This window comes from Colius striatus, chromosome 1 (genome assembly GCF_028858725.1).
Source record: "Colius striatus isolate bColStr4 chromosome 1, bColStr4.1.hap1, whole genome shotgun sequence".
NCBI lineage: Eukaryota > Metazoa > Chordata > Aves > Coliiformes > Coliidae > Colius > Colius striatus.
Genome location: NC_084759.1, coordinates 79,217,395 through 79,234,923, shown reverse-complemented (window position 1 = coordinate 79,234,923; position 17,529 = coordinate 79,217,395). Strand labels below are relative to the sequence as shown.

General features: G+C 36.2%; 1 protein-coding gene across 3 annotated transcripts in view; it reads right to left on the bottom strand.

The window, feature by feature from the left end:
* CDKL5 (cyclin dependent kinase like 5) overlaps window positions 1-17,529 on the bottom strand; it is a 130,190-nt gene that overhangs the window by 106,503 nt on the left and 6,158 nt on the right. The gene's annotated exons all lie outside the window — the stretch shown is intronic.

Below are 17,529 nucleotides of genomic sequence, written 5' to 3'. Positions count from 1 at the left end.
AAAGACAAGACCCCTGCAGAGGCTGCTCAGGTTACCTAGTTACTCAGACATGAACCAACACCTGCAAACTTAAGGATACTCCATAAGCTCCAATGTTAGCAATCAACAATTAGTCAAGTTCATACTGTTAGGTGTCAAAATAACACTAGAGCTACCATGTTCTGCCCTTTGCAGTTCTAATAATAGTAGAATAGTACTGACAAGATATAAAAAATTCTGACAGCTTCAGATTCAAGGGATTTCCCAAATTTCCCTTTTCTCCTAAGCTCATACATTGAGAACAGGTATTTCTTTGTTGTGTGCAACAACCTACCTGATCACCATGGCAATCTCAAAAAAATCACATTGCTTGTCACGACTAGAATCTTTAGCAGCTCACACTTCTCACACAAAAAAACCAGCATTGAAGACCATGCTGCTACACTAACCCAATTTGCTTTCATCATCATGATCATGTCAATAAGATTGTGATGTTCCTCATTTTGTTAAATCAGAACCCCACAGAACAGAAAATCATTAGAGTTTACCAATGAATTACAGAGGAACTGCTTAAGATATAATCAACCAGCTGCAGGTTGAATTTGTGAGACTGAAAGGGATACGGTAGCATTTTGTGATCAGATTACAAGCTGCTGAGCAACAATGTTTGTAACTGCAAAAACAACATCTGTGAACCCCACTGATGGATGAAAAATAAAATAAAAAAAGAAGGCTCAACACTCTCAGTCATTCAAAGCACTTTCAGAATATAAGCAAGACTAGGAGGGTTCATCTGAAGTTGGAGACCACATTGTTTTTGCTTTAAATTTGAAAACCAAATGAAGTATAGCAACCAAATCATTGATGTCTAGATGTAGATAACTTTTTGAGGTCATTTGGAAAGAATTATCAGATTTTGTGCAGTATTTATATGCTATTTTCAGTAATATTATTAATCTTGAATTTTCACTTTTGAAAACACCTCTTCTTAGACAGATCCATACACATAATAATGAAATATTATTATAGAAATTTTGTTTAAGAATTGAAACAGTCAAAGTTTTGATTAAAAAACCTAAGAGTGTGAATTACAACTACATGAGCCCTCAACTTGAGATGGTGCAATTGGAACTCCAGGAATGCTTAAGTCTTCAGGGTGATTTTATTAATTGCCACTCTCCATATTCTTGGGGTGCAAAGGACTTTGGCCAAGTGACGAGAGCAGGGACTCATCAACATTTTAAGTGTCTGATGGGAGCGTGTGGAGAAGTTAAAGAGATATTATTTTTGGAGATGTCCCTGAAAGGACAAGCAGCAACGGGCACAGACTGACACGAAGGAAGTTCTGTATGAGCAGAACAAAACACTGTGACAGCAAGGAGGGCTGATCACTGGAGCAGGCTGCTCTGAAAGGCTACAGAGCCTCCATGTTGAAGAAACTCATAACATGACTGGACATGGTCCTTGGGCAACCCACTTGAGGTGGCCTGGCTTGAGAAGAGGTTTGGATTTACAGAAGTGCCTTCCAGTTCTGTGATTCTTTGACACTTTTGGAGTTACCTCAAACTATAGCACAGGATGTGTCTGAGGGTATTACATGTCAAAAGGCAGGCATTTCCCCAATTCAATAGGATAAATGCAAAAAAAAAAAAAGTTAACCCTTTCTTTTTACTACAGCATTCTGATCCATGGCTAACTTAACATTTTCATTTACCTTAATCCTCCTTAGCCCTGAGATATTCCTTTGCTCCTGCCCCACTTCAAGGGAGCTAGCAGTTTTCTAAACATTCTTATCCACAGTCTCTTCATATGTGCCCAAATTAAGACAGTTCTTAAACTTAGTACTGCTAGTCTTGGCTCAAATGCCTATTCTGTCAAAGGTGAATTGCCTGTTCTGTCTTCCAGTGCAAAGAGAAGTGTCTCCTGAATTTTAACAAGATGTCTTTACAGCTTCCTATTAAAAAAATAAAGACAGGAGAGAAAAGAAAGCAAGCAAGACAAGAGAGAAACTTCAGTTTCCCTTGAAGATGCTGCACACAGGCCAAAATGACTCTTTACAACATTCCAGGTTACTAGTGTTTGCCTCATCAGTGGATTATCCCTTCTTTGTGATTTTATTTGTATAAGAAGTAACTTATTAGCTGCTTAAATTCTCTCGTTCATATTACAAAGAGAAGGCTGCCAAATCTAAAAGCCATAAAAGAACACCATGAAGTTTAACTTGGACAATACTATGATACAATGCTACAAAACCTCAGACCTACAAGCAGGGCACTCAAACCATAAACTAAATATATAAAAAAATGTGTCACCATCTCAGATTTTCCTTCAGATGTTAGGGTTTTTTATTTGCACTGAAGATGCAGAGTAACAGGAAAAAGTTTACTACTTTAGAACAACAGAGAGGAGAAAAGTGAGAGGAAAAGAGGAGAGGAAAACTTCAGTGAGAAATTACTGAAAGTCACCAGACCATGTATCTTCATTCCCTCAAGAACAAGTGTTTGTCTCTCCGTTGTTTGCTAAACTCTAAGCATACTTATGATCTCTCTGGAGTGTACCAGTGCTGACAAAGCAATAGTTGTTCCAAGGAGAAAAGACAGCCTCCAACCATCAAGGAAAGATGACAGGATTCTATTCACTCCTACTCCTCACACCGAGCAAGTTGGGAATCTAGAAAAAACTCTTAGCTTACAAAATTCCTTCTCTCTAATATCCCTTCCCCATTCCAGCATAAGAGGATAGCCTGTCTGGCACTCAGTAAGAGACACAGCTTTAAGAAAACAGATTAAGTTTCTTAACTCTATTTTGAAGCTGGTGCGTGCACTATTTGCCTCTTTGATTAGTCTGCCAAGGCACGATTCAAATGCTAACAAACCACATCTACCCATCTCTTCCTCACAGCTGAGCACTCGAGGAAGAAAAAGCCCAAATAAGCACACTATTCACAGACATCATCATGTACCTGTTATAACTTTTAATGCTACATCAAATAAAACAGTATGAACTAGGAGAGAGATACTGTTTGTGATCCTTTTCTCAGACACATAATTAGAATATAACTGGTATTAAAACCATTGCCTGTGACCTGCTTAAGGCTCTTTCATCATTATGATATAATGTATCACAATGGATTTTAAAAAAATCTTTTTCTCATAGTTCCTGAAATTTCCAGAAGCCTCAAAATCCTTCATCCTCATGACATGCTCTAAATGTTGTTAGACAAGGCAATGCTAAGATCAATTATTTTAGCATATCCTGATTCAATAAAAAACAATGCATGAGCAGGTAGAAGCACCAAATAAGAATCTTCTCTCATGATCATCTGCCCACAATTTATTAATCTGTCCAAAACATATGGCTTTATTCCATGTATATACTCAGTTTATGCAGTATGCAAAAAAAAAAAAAAACCCAAACCAAAACCAACCAACAAAGCAAAAATAGAAAAAACACCCCAAAAATCACAAAAAATCCTCATGTAACAGTTAAACCAACTTCAGTTAGTGAATTCCTTACCTAGAATTGCTTTAGAAATTTTCTGAAGGCTGATATACTACTTCTCACCATTAGACAGTAGGAAATATCTTGCTATCACATTCAATCATTCAAATATGTGAAAGAGATGGGCACAAACACCCAGATCTTCCCATTTAAACTGTCATAAAACCAGTAATTCACTGTGAACAGTCAGGTACAAGACTTGCAGCTTAAGCAAAGGTTAAGATCAGTGCTTCCCAACATCTTAATGAATAAAAAAACCCAAAACAGCTATTAATTGCCTGCGTTCCAGTTAATGAGCAAGGAAGGAAATGTTACATTTTCCTTCTCTACTTACTTGTAGTACTGGTCCTTCCAGCTTCCTTGAGTCACTTTGTTTTTTACAAAGTTAGAAAACTTCCTTAGAGCTAACAATTCAGATTTTGAAGAAAGTTAAAATCCTATCTGTAATACTAAAAATATGTTCATTACTAAAGGACCAAAAAGCATGTGGCTTGTTTAAAGAATCTAGTTACACCCAAATGTCAAGAAAAAATTAGAAACCCAGAGAAACTAATGAAAAGCTATAGTATTTTTCATCTACAGTAGCTTACATGAAGACCAGAAGTCTTAGAGCACTCTATTTCTACCATGTCTTTGGATTGCTTCCACTGAATCCTGAAAACAGTGCGAAGTAGTACCTATCTGACAGAACTCTGGAAGCTAGAAATTTAAAAAGTTATTAAGTTATAGTTGTAGTCATGACTTATCTGCATTCTTAAAAACTCTATCTAGTCAAGAGTGATTGTTCTCACTTTATCCATCATTGCCATTAAGCATAACAGTTCAGCTATACTGATGAAAAAGAACTTTTACTCCAAAAAGGGAGCGGAACAGGTAGGGAAAGAAGAGATAATAGCACACATTGCACACTTCTGTAAAATTGTTTTTCAAGTCAGAAGGAATTCCCTTTCTTCTTCTCAATTGTTCAAAAATTCAGCAGACTTTAATATTGTGGAATTCTCATTTAAGTTTACAAGCAGAACATCCTTTTATCTTCTTGTAACTTCAAAGAATTCTTCTGTCCCTTTGGTTTTTACAGTTTTGTAATATTGAAACAGTAACAGCCTTTTTGACCTTTGTCCTTTGAAATACTCTACTGTTCAGCTGATAGAATAGCTATTATGTGTAGTATCCCATTTTAAGTACAGAATCCTGACCACTAACATCAAGTTGGTTCACAGCAGCAGTGCTATTTGTTCCTCTTTGTCTCTACATTCATTTCATCAGTTTAAATGCAACTTGGAATGTAAACTGAATAGGGTGTTTTCAGTACTTTGAGAAGTTTAAATTACTCCATCTCCACGTGCACTAAGACTTCTAATTAAACTGCTTTAATTTCTATTTCTACAAATATCGTGGTTTATATTTAGAAATTGTAAACAAAACATATTAAAGTCTTCATGAAAGAGACAATCTTTCTCATTTGAAAGTGACTCCAACGAATACAAAAGCAAAGAACAATACAGAGTTACCACTCCCCTTACTTTCTGATCTCCTTCAGTGTATTTTCATTAACACACAAACCTGTGACATGAACAACAGAACACTCTACTGACAACCAAAAAAAACTGTTTGTCTTGTAAAGAGTTGATTCTAAATAATACACATTTTTCTTTGCTACAACTTGTATCTGCCATAAATATGAATGAGCAAGTATTATATAGATCCAGTTGTAAGACACCATCAGATGATCTTATGCTATAAAACAAAACACATAGGCAGTAACAGTTAATTTTTATTCTCAGCCAAGTAATAAAAAGTAAGAATTCATATGCATATGAGTTCCAGTTATGAAATACACTTTGATAAAAATTAAACTGAGAACTTTTAAAGGCTGATGATAGTAATCTCATTAATACTATCGTGTATTAAGATGTCAGTCACAGGAAAGTACAGCAGAGAAGACCACTAACAAAGTAGAACTCGCTACACCTAATACCCACTAGTGGAGCTTGGTAAGTATCACAGAATCTTAAGGGTTGTAAGGGACCTCGAAATATCATGTAGTCCAACCCCCCTGCCGCAGCAGGACCACCTAGAGTAGGTCACACAGGAACTCATCCAGGTAGGTTTTGAATGTCTCCAGAGAAGGAGACTCAACAACCCATCTGGACAGCCCGCTCCAGTGCTCCATCACCCTCACAGTGAAGAAGTTTCTCCTTGTGTTTCTCTGGAGCCTCTTAAGTTCCAGCTTGTACCCATTGCCCCTTGTCCTGTTGTTGGACATCACTGAGAAGAGCCTGGCTCCATCCTCCTGACACCCGCTCCTTACATATTTGTAAACATTAGTGAAATCACCCCTCAGTCTCCTCTTCTCCAAGCTCAAGAACCCAAGCTCCCTCAGCCTTTCATCATAAGGAAGATGCTCCACTCCAACATCTTTGAGGCCCTGCGCTGAACTCTCTTAGGCAGCTTGCTATTACATATATGTATGAGTCATCCAGAGACGAACTCTCGCATGTTCGCCATCTTTCAAAGCACTTGATCAATGCATTATTGTCTCATCTGAAACAAAATGGAGCACCCATTTTCCCAATCAATTTGAGATAGACTTTCTATGCACAAAATATGATTTACTATTAGAGTGCCTTGCATCATTCTCTGTTTTCACGGATATCTGACAAAAAATAAGACTTTGAGGAACAGGTCTTGTTCAGTATTTTATTATTGTCACCATTGTGTGTAAGCTATCATAGGCACATCTTTAAATGAAATCGGTAAGGCTGTTGTTTTTTATTCTTAAAAATTTGACTGTGTATTTTAAATACCCAAAGGTAACTGTCAAAAAAGCAGCAGGAATAAAAGACAATTAGCTACCTCGTATCAGTTCTTTTTAAAAAAATTAAAAAATATATATATCCAATTGATAAATCATAGTCCATCATAACTTTCAAAAGACACTTTCTTAATATTACATCTGAAGAGCTTTAAAACCATATTTGGGGATGAAAAGTGGGCAGTGTAAGAAAAAGTCAACAAGAATTAAAACCAACATACCATACAAAAGCCTTCTTCGCTTAAGATCACGTTTCATTTATGAACTATACATGTAGTATTTCTGTAGCATAAAAGTAGACTTTTTGTAAGAATTTAACTATCTAATTTGATAGTGGGTATTGCAAAACAAAGCAATTCTACTTAAGAGTAAGAATAAAAAGGAAGAAAGGTAGAGATAACTTCAGAGTGACAGAGAATGTCTATCTTTAGAGAAACAGAAATGGATTAAATTGAGTGTATATGTGTATTTTTTTGCTTTAGTGAAAATGAGTGTATTTGCAGTGCAGACTGACATTTTTTCTGTTTCAACTTGACACTGCACACAACTGGCGTCTAAGCATAAAATTCCTGATTTTATTGCTGAAATAAACACAGAAACTTTGAGTTTGATATTTCACCAGGATTTCTTTTCCCAACCAGTACTTTCTTGTCTTCCTCTGCCTAGTTTACTGTAACATTTACAGAAGTCCCAAAAAAAACCCCTTTAGAACTGTAGAAGACTACTGAATAGGTTAACTCTTACTGGAAAATTCAAGAACTACAGAGATTAAGCTGTCTGTAAAACAGATTGTTAAGAGCAGATCTCACTAAAGATATATTTCCCACTGTTGAAAAAACAAATTAGCCTACTTTTCCTGAAATAAAATATTTGTAAAATCTATTTATAGCAGCACTACACCAAAACACCTCCCCCTCTTCCTCCAGTCTTGCAAACAATGCTTCCAGTGATGGTATTTCCACATTTTATCATCATCTCATTCATTAATTATTGCTTAAACCCAAATGCACACTACCTGCATATTTTATAAAGAAGATCTACTCTTTAACTTAATTTGGTTTATTTTCTAATATAAAAGAGTACAACTGAACTGTAAAGCTAGAAGTGTAAAGTTTATGTAATTATGACTTAAAAACTACCAAGTCTTTAGTCTTGAAGAGGAAAATATCAAGATCATAGAGTGGTTTTGTGTCCTAATTAGAAGAAAAAACCCTAATAAATATATGTCCAAAAAATGCAACATGCAGTTGAGTGACTCACACTAAATGACTTTTTTTTCCCACCACTTCAACAAATTCTATGAAGGACAGCTCAGATTCTGAGGTCTCACATACTGCCTCTCATAGCAAACCACATTAAACAATTATCTTGTTAAACAACACAGGGTTACAGAAGAAACATTTACCTTTTCAAAAGTAAGAGTATTGTAACCTAAACTCCAGATGAACAAAAACTTTTGAATACTATATGGATTCCAGACTTTCATTTTTTTTTTCTTTATGGTGCTGTGATTGCTATTCCGTTTTGCAAACCAGAAGTAATAAATCTCTTAATCTCTCTCAGCACAGAGAATGTGGGTCCAGAAGAACTAATATATCCAACAGTTATTAGAAAAGAACTCTGTAGAAGTTGTGGTCGGTATTCACTAAATAGACATTACAACATGAAGGATAAAGTCTTACAAAAAAAAAAAAAAACCAAAACAACTTAGAACCTACTAGGTCTGCTTATTCTCTAGAACAGCAGGACTATTATTCACAAATTCTCTTCAACAGTAATTCATCGTTCTTCATTTTTAGAAATCAATGGTTAAGCTTCTGAAAAGCACATAAAAAGCCATAATAAATAAAATCAGAAAAATGTGACAAGTAAATAACTTCATTCTTATACTCAAATAATTGTTAGTAGATAAAACAATCCCTATTCACTTCCAAAACTTACCCTATTCAACATCTGACCTCTGTGGCAGGAATCCTAAAACAGAATCATGATATGAAAAAGGACCATTTCTACCACTGATCTTCGTCATACATCCTAGAGGTTCTCTGGAAAACCTACCAAAGCCCCTAGAAATAGGCAACTTTTTTCAACACAACTCACAGCATAAAATGGTAACCTTCACTAAAATGCATCACTAAGCAGTTAGTCATTCATAATTTGGGCAATATTTCCCAACAGAAATGACAGCCTGCAAAATCCTATGAAATTGAAACAGGACAAAAAAACCCACAAAACAACTTAAAACAGACTAACCACTAGCAAAATCCCTGAAGCACCATCCTAACCTTTCATCTATTTAATACAAACCGACAAAACAGTCAAGGACATATTACTAGAAATTCAAGGGAGAAACAACGATTATCATTAAGCAGCTCAGCATACTTTGGTATTCTAACTTACAAGCTGTCTACAACCTCTGCAGTCTATTTTTGTTTGCTTTCTATTTAGTATCTTGAATGCAGAGTTAAGAACTCTACAATCCCTATGATTCAAAAAAAAAAAAAAAAAAAAGAAAGAAAAGAAAATTAAGAAGTTCCAAACAGCTTCCCAAATACAAAGACAGGAGCAGTGACACTTTGAGGTCTGCTCAGAACAGCCCTCATGCCATTGACAAAGTTGCAAAATTTACATTAAATTCCTTCTTAGCAGCAAAACTCATTTCCACTTAAGCTCTATCTTCAGATTTCATAAGTAGATTATAGGAAAACTTTTTCTGTTCACATCCTCCAGCTCCAATTAAGTTGTACCTCAACTGTAAGGAATACATGACTTATGGCTTATAGTATTACCACACAACTAGAAGGGTGGAACTGTTTGTTATTTTGCATAAGGGCTACTTGATGATTATACTCTCCAACTACAAGGATCATCACATCAGTGTTAAACACCGACCACTTTTCTACCTGAAAATTGTAGAAACAACAGCACATGAGTAATGGTGCATAAAAAAACAAAAGCACCACCCTGAACAGAGCCAAGCACCAAAGGTGAAAACCAGATAGCAAGTTCAGATAGAGCCCAGAATGTTCACAGTTTCTACCAAAAGGCATAAACATGCTATAGATTTGTTTCCTCAGATTTTGCTCCAATTTCTATTTAGAACCATTGAATACTTTAGGTTGGAAGTCTAAGTGCTGCATCTACACCTCTTGAGTATCTCCAGGGATGGTGACAATCGCTCCCCTGAGCAGCCTGTTACAACACTTGACAACCCTTTTGGCAAATCAATTTTTCCTAACATCCAGTCTAAACCTCCCCTGGCACAACTTAAGGCCATTTCCTCTTGTCCTGTCACTTCTTACCTGAGAGAAGAAACAGACACACACCTCCTACAGCCTACTTTCAGGTAGTTGAGCAATAAGGTCACTCTTCAGCCTCCTTTTCTCCAGGCTAAACAACTTCAGTTCCCTCAACCACTCATTTTTTAAACTAATTTCACAAACTTCTTAAGATATGAAAACAAGCCAATTAAACAGGTCCATTCATGCACCTCACAAGTATTGTTTCAGGTCATGCTCAGTGCAACTCCTTATAAAACACATTTTTTAAGCCATGTTTATTTTTCCACTCTTTCCAAATTTAATTTGTTTGCTCCACTTAATAGTTTTAAACAGCTGGTCATAGTCATTTATACCATGGCACACAAATTATTATTCAAACTCCTTAGAGGCACGAGGGCAACTTAAAACAACAGATAACTATGCTTACTTGATGTCCCATGGCTTTGTGATAACATTTTAAATAAAAACCTGAGACTACTTGCTTGCAAAGACTGACTCTCAAAAGTGCTAATAGAAGAGATATAACAAATGCAGGTAAATAATTCTTAATTAGCTGGCAGTTTAATTAATCTGTTTCATACTACCCAAAGACCAAGTCTTACTTTCACCTAATCCTTCTGTTCTTAAAAGGAAAGGTCATTAGAACATATACTTAATAGTGTTCACATTTTAATTCAAGTATGGTATGTTCACCATATTTTAGAGGCATGGTAATGAACCAATGGCTGCACACTAGAACTCTTACTCATCTGGAGTTTAGTCCACTTGTTACCTTGACTTACATTCCACTTTTTTAGCACTCCAATCACAGCTGTACCATATATAGCTAGCACTGCCATATACAGAGTAGTCTCTCACTGACAACTTGAAATAAATTTGGAAATTTTTGCCTGTTTTTCCTTCAAGAGAATCACATTTCTCTTGGACACCACAGTGAAATTGCTCAACATTTGCTTTCATCCTCTTTTTAGATTAGTTTGAGCTGTATTTCTCTTCCTCCAATGATTTGGCTTTCCTACTCATTAAATGGCAATATTATTTTACTCAGATGGAATTATTAGAAAGCACCTTACTGAATTGTAAGAACTATAACACTGACAAGCACAACATTCTCTATTGTTAAGAAACAATATTTAAAAGAGAATGTCTACTTGTCTGTCTTCAATGAGAGAAAATGGAAAAGGCTTTATCTAACTGAAGAAGTTAGTATTAAAAAACCCAATATAGTATGCACCTTTTAGATCATTTCAGTTCATGTATTTTGAAGACATATTTAAAGGACAAGAATTTCAATAACCTATAGCCTTCAGTTTTCTAAAAAAAACCCAAACCCCCAGGAGAAAATTAGCTGTTAGCATGGTATTATTTTCCTCTGTTCCTTAAATATTTCACATCAAAGGCATAAAAGGTATATTCCTTGTACTGTACAAAAAATTATAATCTAGTATTTTCCTGTTACCAGCACATCACTGTTGGTAATCCACATAAAGAAACATAAAAGACTACAGAAGTGATCCATGTGAAAATTCAGTGGCACGCAGCAACATTAGAAAGAACATCAAGATATCCCTAAGAGCTACTCTTTAGCCAAGCTAGATAATAAAAGAAGGCTCTTGTAATTTAAAATCTGATTTTGTAACAAACAATTTAGCAGTTTAATTGATAAGAAAAGAGTATAGCATTAACGGTATACTTTGCACATTTTTGTATTCTTAGAGTCAATCTTAAGACAAGCATCACAAGAAATTCTCTTGCCTTACAACACTTTTGTGCCCAGCTTCTTTTGCTGTTCTACCACTAGCCTTATAGAACCTAAACAGAAGCATATACTATGCTACAATAATATACTTGTGTTTTTTCTTGCAAAATGTAATGGAAGTATTTTCATGTAAGTGTTATTACATGTTAAAAACAATCTCAACTTTTGCTATTTTGCTTCTAGATTTAAACTCCAAGTTAAAGCATACTGTAATGCCACTTCTGCTGTACTATCATGATGAAATTCTGTTCTAGACAACTACCACCCATTGGCAGACATTAAGCAATTCATATCACGTTCAAATTTATTTCTGGTTTTCAGCAGATGAACTTCACCACCAGTATGCCATATGTAATGAATATGAAAGCCTACAATTTCTTCTCATCTGCCCTGCAGTTCCTCAATAAAATGGTAAAATCTATCAGACAAGGAAAAGAAATTTAGGAAAAATTCACCGTCCAGCTCACAAATGTAATTGATTCTGGAGGTCCATTTTAATCTTCATCTATCATTGCACCTGAAATAAAATCCAATTATTTCAGCTTCACAGGTAGACTGGATTTTCAGCTTGAGAGGTATGAATGATCCATGAAGTGATAAAAAAGCCCATAAATTAACATTGCACAAATATATATGCCACATACAGAGCTGTCCAATGCCCCACTTGGAACACTAAACTGAATCCACAGCTCCCCAGTTTGAACCTTTAGCAAGGCATATCCTCTCAAACATCAGCAGCGCAGCACAAAGACTACCTTCCACTGAATAATACGTCAGCAGTATAGCTTGTCCAGGCCATGTTTAACCTCCTGCAGGATGGCTCAAGGATAGCAGGAGCCCTATCTACAGGGTCAATCTCTTACCATAGTCTTGTGCCAGCTAAGTCTTAATCACATGGCCCAGCATAACGCGCATAGTTTTCCATAAGACACAGCACACAGATCTCTCAACATCAGGGCTCCACAGCAGATGGAAAAACTGTATACATGATCAATAAAATACTCTCGTTCTCACAGACTCGCAGAACCACAGAATGGTAGAGGTTGGAAGGGACCTTTAGAGATCATCTAGTCCAATCTCTCTGCTAAAGCAGGTCCACCTAGATCAGGTCACACAGGAACATGTACAGGCAGGTTTTTGAAAATCTCCAGAGGAGAATCCACACCCTCCTTGGGCAGCCTGTGCCAGGGCTCCCTCACCCTCACAGTGAAATAGCTTTTCTTACGTTTAAATGGGACTTTTTGTGTTCCATCTTCTTTCTGTCACCCCTTGTCCTGTCACAACAGAAGAAAAGATGTTCCCCAGCCTCCTGACATCTGCCACTTAGATATTTGTAAATAATAATGAGATCCTGCTTTAATCCCTGCTGCAATCCAGCTTCCACTACTTAATTCTCAGCATTATATACAAACCCAACTTTAAGGATGGGAAAGAATCCATATTTTCTTTTCTAAGTTTTAGTTACAGGTAGAGGAAAGCGGAAGTGATCATTGATCTGTATAGTAACTTCCATAAGCACAAATTAGGGTGGGAGTTCCATCATACAGCCCTTACCCTCAAGATCTGACAGTACAAAACCACAATATTATCTTCATGAATTGCATGCAATATACTATCACCCTTGGATATTTTGAACTACAAGTCATTCCCCAAATTTAGGAGTATGTCTGTTGGATGGTAAAGGTGCACAGGGATTGGCAGCTTGCACACTTTGCTGTGGATCATTCTGTTGTAATTATTGCTGTACTGCACAAAGCAAAAACAGATAAAAAATAAAACTAATGGCCAAAATGAGGAAGTGAGCATGAAGTTATACTAAATCCTATGCAATGTAAGAAAAACGCAGAAAATAGTTTGACAGTCACAAAGCAAAAGTTAAAACCATTGTTAGTAAATTCTTTAAAAATCTAGGATTACTAGATTTTAGACTACTATTAAAAACCCCACATTTATTATAAAGTGGGAAAGTAAATTTACTAGAGTAAAACTGTGCATTCATATCGTCTATAATAGAACAATCTTTCTACATTTGCACTTAAATTTTATGTCATCTAATTACTTAAGAGACATCATTCTTCCTCTTTGTTAATTTCTTTGAAGAGCAGCAAGCTAACAAGCTTGATCTGCCATTCCATTTTCAGTGAAATAGCCAACAATAGCTCAAATGTTATTTTAAGTGAATATAACTGGAACAGTCAAACAAAAGGTCACCCATTTTACTGCTGTGGAAAAATACAGGATAGGCATCCTAGCCTCCCAGGGCTGTTCAGCACTTGTATGATCGAAGGTGAGCAGACTTTCGCCTAATATAAGTATCTTCCTATGTCCCCTCAGCCATATATACTCTCTGCAACACAATTTTAGTCACTGTATTTTATCATGACTTGTATAAACAGGTTTGATTTGTCTCACAAGGGAAAAAAAATCCCAAATATCTTCTGATATCCAAACTTATTGCTAAAATAATCTTAAGTTTCAAATACAGTAATTACAAATATACATGGTTTGGTTTTGTGAGTTACATCACATAATTTGAGTCAGTAGAAGCAAGTGAAAACCAACTAGGTTGACAGAAATAAGGCTATGAGGTTTTTTTTTTTCCCCCCAAATATGCTGTTCACTCCCAGAGCTTTAGGCAACAAAGATGTCAATGCCTATAGAACTTCCCGAGACAGATTTAATGATCTCCAAATGATGGGAATAGCTACGTCATTAGAAAAGCAGAGTCAAGGTTCACTTTCTGAAAATATTGCTTTGTTACTATTACCGTGGGCATCCCACACTGTCATCTTCATATTCAAATCTAGTTTTTATCTATAGTAGTAGTAGGGTTTTTAACAAAAGCTGAACAACCTATTTGTTGTGTTGAAGCTTTTAAACTGAACACAACACTTCAGCCCTCCAAGTTTTTCAAGAAGTGTTTCAGTGATTTCAATTCATTTTCCTGTCCTTTAGTTCATCTCTTTAATCCCTCTCTGTTCTATACATGAGACTATGTTTGAAGTTCCTGGTTGGTTGTCACTCTTCTTCCTGCATCAAGTTCATACTTCTGTCAGGGACTTCGTAAGATATGTACAACCTCTTACCCACGTACATCAGATGACATGTTTTCTATTCCACCTACAATTCTCTCCATTCTCCTTGCTCTTTCTGATAGGTTTAAACCAAGCAGCTCTTCCCCCAATTCTTTTAAAGATGGCAAATTCTTTAAAAACAGAAGTTACACTTCTGCATAACCTGCATCAGGCACTATCAAACAAGTCTCTCACTCTGGGTCCCATGTCCATCCATGAAAGCACTCCTACTTACCTCCCAGAATAATATCCCCAAATTATTGCCCCCATGACATCCCCTCTGTTATGCACAACGCTTTAACCTATCACCATCAGCTTACTGTCTCTCACTTTCCATTCTACCTTTCCTTTGCACGCTAGCTTGGCAAAAGGCAGGGGATGCCCCGATAGGTGTTACTACAGGCTGACCACAGGGACACAGAATAGAGTTCTCCCCGTTTCTTGCCTAGTCTCTTCTCTAACCTCCTGCCTGTTTCCATAAGACCTGTCCATCTGCGACACAGCTGCAGAAGACTATCCCTCTGCAAATATGGACTAGAATTTGAGCAAGTGGTTCAGAAGTTACCAGCAGGGTGGGAGGACGGGCTAATGGACAGATGGACAAACAGATGGAACAATTGCATAAGCAACCTTCCCTCAAACTAAAATAAAACTTATAAGTCCCACCTGTTCCACAAAGCATCTCATCAGCACTAGCCACTCCCCATGTTAAGGTTTTCTGGTTTATAATAAGCTATACTGCATAAAGTAGTAGCTTTAATGTATAGACTTACCGGCTCAACACATTACTGACTGTACATCACGATGTACAGCTACAGCACTCCATAAATAACTGTCTTTTAAACACAAGCTGTACTCAAACAAGAAATCACAGTTAAGCAGAAAAAGAAATGGTTGCATAAAAACATTATAATGGTATATAGTTTTAAACATCTTTCGTAATAAAAATGCCAACAAAAAAGAAAAAAGGAGAAAAAACAAGATTTTGGGGTGGGGTTCTTGGGGTGTTGTGGGTTTTTTTTTTGAAGAACTACAAAAAGATGTGGAAAAGTAAAAATAAAGACTACTACCAATTAAAGGATCTGCAAAGGCGTCTTGCATTTCAACAGCCTAAAATTGTGTGAAGGGATAGAGAAGAAGCTGTGCTAGATGAACAGATGGATCAGGGAAGTGTGAAGAGTTCCATAAGGTAGATTCAAGTTTTTAAAGCATGAAACTTCTGAAGCAAGCATAGGCTTATTGTAGGTGTTTTCATATAAGAATTAGTTAAGGCAAGAGATTTCGGGGTTTCTTTTGATTCTTTTTTAAAGCTTATAGATGTAGGTAGATCACAGCATACTACGTGTGCTTGTCTCGAGCGGTTGATTCGTGGATATTGCAATTCCATCCTTGTCTGACAAGTAAGGCAAGGAAGACTGGAAGCATTTTTGCAGAGGTTAAGCAAACAACCAGATGGCAACATTGTGAATGTGGCAGATTAAGAGTAAAAACAAATAAAAAGAAGATCAAAGTCAAAGGGGGGTGGGGGGGGGGGAAGGGGGGGAGGCAAACCTTCCTGCACCAAGACTTTTCCTTCCTTTTAGCTTGAATTCTCAAGTCCTCAAAAGAATACAGTAAAGCAGTATCATTAAAATGAGTTAATGTAATGAGGGAGGAGGGAAAAAAAAAGGTGCCCTGGAAAGAGAAGAATAATTTAATTTTACACATCTTATTGCTAGTGACATTTTAAGAATAAATATATTCTTAAGAAAACATTGCTATTGAGCAGAAGGTCTAAGTAGACAAACTCTTGAGGTATCTCTTCCATCAATTATCACTTTAAAATACCCTAAGCCATTCTATTAAAAATAGTAGCACAAAGGTGCAGAGGGAGTTTTCTATATTTATAAATAGATTCACTCATCTTGCAATACAAGGATATAAATAAAGTGTATGTTCTGAAGTTCACAACTGAAAATTATTCCCATCTATTGTCACTGCTATGAAAATTGACTACTATTTGACTAACAGTAATCCAGTTTTAACTTTGGGATTAACTGTTCTATACATAAGTAACCCATGAGCAAAATGAACTTAAAATTTAAAAAAATCTCACATAGTACATAACATAAAAACCAAACTTGTTTCAAGTTATCATAAATAGGGGATGGGAATAGATTTTTTTTTTATTCCCAGAGTATATTCTAACACCACAGAAAACACTTAAAAAATTCCAGTATCAAATTGTCTGAACAACATGAACTTGAACTATCGTTTCACATGCAAGATCAAAATCAGTTTCGTATACTATATGAAGTGTTGTAGGCTTTGACAGTTCTAAGGTCACGTCTGAAAGGGGTCACATAAAAACAAAAATCAAATCAGCCCCAATGCTGTATACACTTATCCATAAGCAATACAACCGAAGTTAAACATATGTTTAACTTATTACATGTGCACAAATATTTGTAGAGTGTTTAAGTGACTCCAGGGAATAAACAAAATTCTGCCAAATGTTCAAAATAAAAAACAGAAGAGGAAAATTTTCCTGCAAGTTATTTTCAGCTACTGTAAAGTTTTTACTGAATACAGCAGGTTAACAGGATTTTAGAACAAGTGTAACAGCTCTGACAAGAAGAGCTTTATGAAGAGCTATGATGTATATTTACCTTTCACGCACATCTGTTTTGCTATTACTATTTCGGATAACAGTAAAAAATGCAATCTACAAAACCAACACCATCTTTGAAGATGCAGAATAATCATTACACAATACATTTATGCATGTTTTAATGAACCTGCAATTAACATGATATGCTGCAGCATGCAAGATACTCTTACCAGGCATACTGACATTTGTTGTACAAGCTATCAGAGGGTAATATCCAAATACTTCCAGCAAGCTTTTGAAGTTTGACTACTACAGGATTCTCATCAGAACACAGCTTCCTCTTTACCATCATCTAGGAATGTTGTCCAGATGAAAAGGGAGAGGACACAAAAATTGCAGTGTATACCACCAAGCATCACGAGTCTGCAACATTCAGGGCACAAAGGATCTTCTGCTTTACCACCACTAGCATAATGCTGATGCATAGGTAGGTAAGAAGAGGGAGTCTGTGAGATGCAAATTGCACACAC